Source organism: Oratosquilla oratoria, chromosome 14, assembly GCF_046742065.1.
Source record: "Oratosquilla oratoria isolate Oo_2021 chromosome 14, ASM4674206v1, whole genome shotgun sequence".
In the NCBI taxonomy this organism is placed as follows: Eukaryota; Metazoa; Arthropoda; class Malacostraca; order Stomatopoda; family Squillidae; genus Oratosquilla; species Oratosquilla oratoria.
In genome coordinates, this window is record NC_134790.1 from 10,004,829 (window position 1) to 10,012,328 (window position 7,500).

At 46.3% G+C, this 7,500-nt stretch overlaps 1 protein-coding gene across 1 annotated transcript in view; it reads right to left on the bottom strand.

The window, feature by feature from the left end:
• The window catches only part of LOC143032718 (uncharacterized), a 388,774-nt gene extending 381,518 nt beyond the window's left edge, over window positions 1–7,256 (bottom strand). The window contains exon 1 of the mRNA XM_076197633.1: window positions 6,633–7,256. The gene's annotated coding sequence lies outside the window, so the exon portion shown is untranslated. The remainder of the gene's footprint in view (window positions 1–6,632) is intronic.
• Between the last annotated feature and the right edge of the window lie 244 nt (window positions 7,257–7,500).

A 7,500-nucleotide genomic window follows, 5' to 3' on the forward strand; every position in this document is an offset into this window, starting at 1 on the left:
CCCTCACACCACATGCTATGGTTCCCCGTGGTTAATTTGAATAAGCTACGACCTCGCTTTATCTGGGGAACGAGTTCACCGATTCCTCTCATCGGTAAATAACGAACCGTAACGGAAAGTTAACGGCTTCGATAGCGAACTAGTCCATCCTCCCGTGCTCAATTTGAATCTCTACGGCTGTTTATCGGGACCCATATACAACAGGCTCCCCCTCTCTTCCTTCCTTTCTGAGTAAGCCGACGCAGATTCTGTCCACGCTTTATCTCGGCCTGGAACATAATTTACCTTAAGTTCTTGGTTACACGTCCGTGTGGGTGCGAACTTCGAGTCGCCCAATTAAGTTTAAAGTTTGACATCGCTTTTGGGTGCTTGTTGTTCCTCTCCCTGGCCAACACGGTTACACCCAGCGTCGTCTTGCTCGACGTGAAAAGGTCGTTGATCTCGTGTCAATGACGAGCTCCGACCTTCCCTTAAGTCACAATATCCGTCAAGGGTTTCAATTAGAGCGGGTCCCAGATTCAGGCACGGACATACAAATGCTCCTCTTGATATCTAACCTGAGACCCGTCACCCCCCCCCACACACACACACGCCTCCAAACCCCTCCACACACAATACTTGCTATGTACGTTACACAAACCCCCCGAAGCCAAACCCCTCCACACACGTTACACAAAGCCCCCGAAGAACTCTCTGCGTTTGAGACTTCGCGCCTGCGTCGACAAGAATTTATCACTGTGACGCTTCTGGAGGTGTCTCCAGCAACGTTTACGACCATCCATTGACCTTAATTCCAGTGTTTGCTTTTCGTGGAAGGTCCTCACTGCCTATGGCAGATCTATCCCTGTCGCCTGCCACGCTCGCAGAATGGTCCGTGTCACCGTCGCCTTAGTTGGGGTTATGATTGCGTCAGATCCATCAAGGATGGTCTTCACGGTTCTCCGTTTGGTGGCAAACTGTTATGAATCCTTGCACATCAATATGCATTTCACTAAATGTCACAGTACAATACCAGCAAAACCCTTGACAAAAACGTATGAACATAAACAAGTCACAACAACAAAGAACCATAATGTCTAATTGGAAAACAAAACGAGGTATTACTAATGACGATAATAATGATTGCATAAATATTCCTATTTCCTAGCAATACTACTTCTGATGTAATACATAATATTCTTGTTTTGCTATTCACGTTACGCATGCTGCCGCTCGCTCTTTTTTTTTTTTTCTTTCTTTCTTTGGATTGCCGCCACTCTGGCTGGAACCACTTGTTACTCTTCTGGCTGATGCTGGGGGTGGAGAGGGAGGTGGGAGGGGAAGAAGGGGAAAAGGGGGAGGAGAGAGGGGGAAAAGGGGGAGGAGAGAGGGGGAAAGGGGGAGGAGAGAGGGGAGAGGGGGAAAGGGGGAGAGAGGGGAGAGGGGGAAAGGGGGAGGAGAGAGGGGAGAGGGGGAAAGGGGGAGGAGAGAGGGGAGAGGAGGAGAGAGGGGAGAGGAGAGGGGAAAAGGGGGAGGAGAGAGGGGAGAGGAGGAGAGGGGACAGGGGGAGGAGAGAGGGAAGAGGGGGAGAGAGAGGAGAGAAAGAGGAGAAAGGGGAGAGGGAGAGGAGAGAGGGGGAGAGGGAGAGGAGAGAGGGGGAGAGGGAGAAGAGAGGACGGGGAGAGAGGGGGGAGGGGAGGTGAGGGGAGAGGGGAGGTGAGGGGAGAGGGGAGGTGAGGGGAGAGGGGAGGTGAGGGGAGAGGGGAGGTGAGGGGAGAGGGGAGGTGAGGGGAGAGGGGAGGTGAGGGGAGAGGGGGAGAGGGGGAGAGGGGGAGGTGACAATCAGTCGTCGGTCATCCACTCGCGGGGGACATGAGCCTTCCATGACGCTTAATGATAGCGTGACTAACCTCCATGAGCGTGACCTTGGTTGACCTCAGCCTCATTTACATACGACATTACCTTTTCCATTCCTGCTGCTCCAGACCGTACCTCCTCTAGCTATACATTTCATCTGACCTTTCCAGCTCATTCCCTCCCACCGAGCCTGTCAAAATTTCCCTTCCTAAATCATCCCTTTCGCAGCGTCTACACACTTGATGGTTACACCAGACACTGGACTCGTTCTTCCAATTTCACAACATGAAATTTGAATTATAAAGCGCCCGAGTTCAGAAACGCGAGTTAAATAGATTGGCAAAATATTGTTGGCTTGTTAGGCAGCAAGTTCCAAACTCATTCCATGACAAATTTTTAAAATAAAAATGATCTCTGTGACATTTGTGAAAAACGTTACGAATCAGTTTCGCGAACCTCTAAAACGTTTTAAGGACCCACTTACCCCGGCCTCGCTGCTTCTTCCTCATTCCGTTTCTCTGCTTTGTCCTTACCCCCTAACGCCCCCTTCCCCTAAAAAAAAAAGGGGAAAAGAAATCGTATTCTTTCCTCCAGTCGCATCCTCCATCCTCCTCCTCCTCCGTCTCACGCTGCCGACCTCGTAACGTCACGGTTTCCCTTGCGACAAACTCCCAATTTTCCCACGCCCCCCCACCCTCGCCTTACTTCTGTCTACCTCGTCCTTACCTTTCTTTCTCTTGCGTTCAATTCACGCCCACTTTCCCACGCCCAATCAACGTCTTTCCTTGACCTCTCCGATGGGGCACTAACCCCCACGACTCCAACAACCTCTGCAATTTTTTTTTTTTTTTCACAATTTTGTTCTGGCTAATGACACGAGTTTCCTTTTTTCCTATTGTACCTCTCGACCATGACGATGTTTTATGTATCCCAGGGTAAAATTCTCTCGGTAACATTTTTCTTTATTTATTGAACCAGTTTTTAATTAAAAATGGTTAGGATCGTTTAAAATACAAGGTCTATCCATATTCTTTCTAATCTCCTATCTCATACAAATTTCCTACTTTCCCTTAATCCTAATTGGTTAAACGCTAAAAAAAAAATCAAACCTATTTTGACAAACATTTCCGTACTGGGTAACATTTTTTTTCTATTTTTTTTTTTTTTTTTTTTTTTTTTGTCATGACTACAACCGAGCCATTTCGTTCATACCGGCAGCAGTTCCCATCCCCATTCAGTAACTCGGGGGGGGGGGCTTCTTTAACCTATGATCATCTTCAGCTGTGGATGGCTCCACCTGTTAGAAGTCTCCCTGCTCCACACCCACCTCACCCCACACCTCTCCATTTGGTTCCACCTGTTAGAAGGTTAGCATCACAGAAGTCTCCCAGCTCCACACCCACCTGACCCCACACCTCTCCACTGTGCTCCACCTATAAGAAAGTTAGCCAAACAGAAGTCCCCTTGCTCCACACCCACCTCACTCCACACCTCTCCACTGTGCTCCACCTATAAGAAGGTTAGCCTAACAGAAGTCTCCCAGCTCCACACCCATCCTCTCCACTGTGCTCACTCAGTCCAAGGAACATCGCTCAGGCGGAGTCAGAGTTTCTCCGTAATGATCATTACAGCGACCGATGTTCCACCGGGAGGGTTGGCCAATATGCCCAACACCATCACTTTGCTCTCAAAGGCAGATACATTTTGAAAACGCATTTTGTTTTGTAAAATCGAATCGCACGAAAAGCATGTTCAATTATCCCTCCTTTTGGCGTTTCATACCGTTTCGTTCAAAACCCGCGCAGTGCATTTTAGGTCACTGGTCCCTGACTTTGGGTCGCGGACCTCAAGGAAGCCTTTCACAAGTGGGCTCACACACTAAAACTTATTTAGTGGTAGTTAGTGGAATGCCTGACGACTCTATTCAGTGTTGAAGTGATCTTTAGGAGTCTAAAGAACAGAAATCCATAAGTATGGGTACACGTGAGAATAAGTTGAGAATCCCGGTCTTGGCGTGACGACTCTATTCAGTGTTGAAGTCTTCAGGAGCCTAAAGAACAGAAATCCATAAGTATGGGTACACGTGAGAATAAGTTGAGAATCCCAGTCTTGGCCTGAACGACTCCCTTCACCCATACTTCAAACCTTCAACTCATCTTCAATCTCCGCCCACTACCTCATTCTATCCTCGTCCACTCCTCACCTTAACCCCGCCCACATGCGTTAACCCCGAACCCCCGACTTCCTCCTGCAACCTTCAGGGCAACCCGAAGCACCTCCGCACCTCCCTTAGCCCGCCACACCTTTTCACGTCACGTCCCACGTGGGCCAGTGGGGGGCGGGGGTGGGGAACTGGTGCAGTTACGTCGGCTGACCTCGACTTGCTGGCGAAAATCGGCGTAGTTGCTCTCCTTGCCGGACGTGGCGCTGTTGTTTTGTTGCTGCTGTTCTTCTTCTTCTTTCTCTTCTTCTTCTTGGTGGTGGTGGTCGCTGTTTTGTCCCAGCTGGCGACGTTAGTGGGCGGAAGTGGTTTTTCGTTCTCTTGGAGTCTCATTTTTCGGCATCGTTTCGGGTCGGTGGGAGTTGTTGCTGTGGTTGTTTTCGTCTGTATCGTTCTTTCGCAGACACACGACGTAGAAGGAAAATCTTCTTATGGTTTTCGTATGTACTCTTCCTCTACTGGTTGTGTTAGCCTCTCTCTCTCTCTCTCTCTCTCTCTCTTTAATGTTCTGACTTGGCACTAACTTTGCGTGTGGTGACGTAATTCTCACCCCCAAGTTCTCACCGAGACTACCTTTGTTTCTTTGACCCCCCCCACCCTTCTCCCCTCTTAAGTCCGGTTTGATGTATTGGAAACGCCAACCGTTGTCAAAAAAAATTGCAAATAGAATGAGTTGACAGTATATGATATCAATGGACGCGCAAAACACACACACACACCCAGATAAAACCACACCCTTACATAACAATGAACACACCCTTTCTATGAACATAAAATATATACTGACGCAATGACACACACCACACATACAAACACACACACACATATATACAGTATATACATACATATATATATATATATATATATGTGTGTGTGTGTGTGTGTGTGTGTGTGTGTGTTCGTGCGTGTGTGTGCGCGCGCGAGTGTGTGTACCCAAACACGATCTTAACCTTTGCGTGGATAAACCTGTGGCTTTAACCCGCCCCGAATTCACCTCCCTCTAACGGTGTCACAACCTGCTATCGATACCACGGCCGAACCAGCTCTGCCACCTACTGTAGCCTTCCATTCACACAAATCTAATTACCTTGGGCCCCGTTCTCGATTGCTAATCATCCCTCGGGGTTGGGTGGTCCCCCCGGGGGTTGGGCATGTGACGATAACCGTCATCCAGTAATAGCGCATATTCTCAAACCTGTTGACATAGCAAGGGTCATTGATACAGAGTGGCTATGACAAGTACTTTATCGTCTGTGTCCTAAGGCAGTTTCGTTATCTTAAGAGTACCGGTACATAGAGATTTTACGATCCACTTATATAATTATATCGACTATGATAATAGCATTACCTATGCCGGAGGAGTTTCCTCTTCTCAATCTTAGATTCGTTTAAGATTCCGTTTAGACCGTGTACCGACTACAAATGCAGCTTCTGTCCTCTCACTGCACTCTTGTATCTTAAACTCACAAATTGTACAATCATATATCCCGAGTACACAATATCCTTGTACCTAAAATATCCACCTTAGCTGATGCTTTCCTTACTATTTTTTTCTATCACTTGGGTCTTTGTTTCTATTAGAACTGCCATATTGTTTTTGTTGGTGATAACAACTATAGCATACTAGTTTTTTCCAGTTTTACCCTTTTAGTTTAGAAGAATAGTCTATGCCAACAATAAAACCGTTAACGGTACTACTTATTCACTGGCTATTACTCGCTTTCTGGTGTAATTTATGAACTCCGTTTTCTATTATCATTACATTATGTTAAACAGCCGTTACTATGTCCTTCATGTCTAGCTTATACGGGTCTACTACCCACCCTGGTGCTAACATAGTATTACTGATACCGTCAAGTAAGCACAACCTGTTTTACAACGCTCAACAATCGCTGACATTATAATGATATAAAAAGTTGCTTCTGCAACCAAACGATTCTAATATCATAAGCGTTCTGACCACAGAGAAACACGTGTTGTAAGATCAAACTTGGGTCCCTTCCTACCAGCCAGCGGCTTTCCTACCGTTGAGGATGTCGCCAGGCTGCTGAACTTCGATGGGACCCCTTGGGTAGCGTCGTGGGGTGGGTGAGGACAGCAACGACGAGAACAAAAGTCCTTGGTGCATCATTGCCATTACCACGATCAAAACAACTGCAGTGAACATCTTCATGAAAACCTGATCGTACAAGTGAATGAGCAGGTGTTAACCCCAAGGAAATTAAGAAGGAGTTATGTGTTTAATACGTGTTCACAAGTTCTAATATTATTGTATAGTTGTGCTCAAAGTTTTTGATCAACGTAAAGTTTACTGATTTTTCCTTATATGTTCCCGAGTGTTCAATACATATTTCCTATTCAGAAATTACTCTGTAGCAAAGCATATTTTCTTGTATATGAATACACGGCAAAGATCTGAAACAAACTTTACATCTGCATACTGGAAGCAGCGAGGAGCGAAAAGGATTCACACTAACTTCCAACGCCTTACCACTTTCCACGCATGCTCACACGGAGAACCCGGTACCCACAAACACTCGGAAATCACACAGCAAAAGAGAACCCTTGTGCTTACCATTTTGAGACGACTATGTGCAAAACTGCCATTGAATGGAATAAGGCTTTTGCCCAAGGTAGTTTGCACAAAGGCAATTGTTCGGTGCTACACAGGTGTTGCAAGTAAGGTTAACACACGCCACTATTTTCCATCGATGGTTACTTATTCCACCGGAGCATCTTCCTTGATGATGTTACGAATGGGTTTTCCTATCTACTGTCTTTTTCCCAAACATGTGCACAGAGACGAACTGCAATTCTGTCTTCACAAAGGTTTAGGTTCGCTGGGTTTATCAAAACACTGACTTACCACTTCCATTGACAATTCTTCTTCGTGTCATACTGTAACACTAAATGGCAGTGTAACGCCATATTTCGGTTCGATCACGTGGAAAAGGCGAAGATGATGATTTGATTCTAGGCACATCTTTGCATTACAAAAATCACTGTGCAGGACTTAACACCAAATCACTTTCACTCTCTATGACTTTGGACTCGACCTAGGGTGAACTGGCTATCATAGCATCACTTCAACACTTAACGGGACACTTATGCGTACATACACATAATAATTCGAGAAGTAAAGACTATGTGCGGTGATCAAGCGAAGGGTAAACGCGATACGTTCCTCACACGACACTGGCCTGGCCAACACTGTTAGACCGATGTGTGGGGAGAACTCGAGCTACAGAATTGCCACCTCGACCTTCCACTGTCTTATCTCATTTTATCTTTTTCCGTTTCCCATCGAAATATCCCACCTTATTTCTCACATATTCGAAATTGTATTTAGACGATTTTGTGTTGTTGTTTGTAAACGCGGGGCCGTGAGTAGACGGGATAATAAAGATTATATTTGTTCTAACTGGCAGCTCACAATCAGCTGA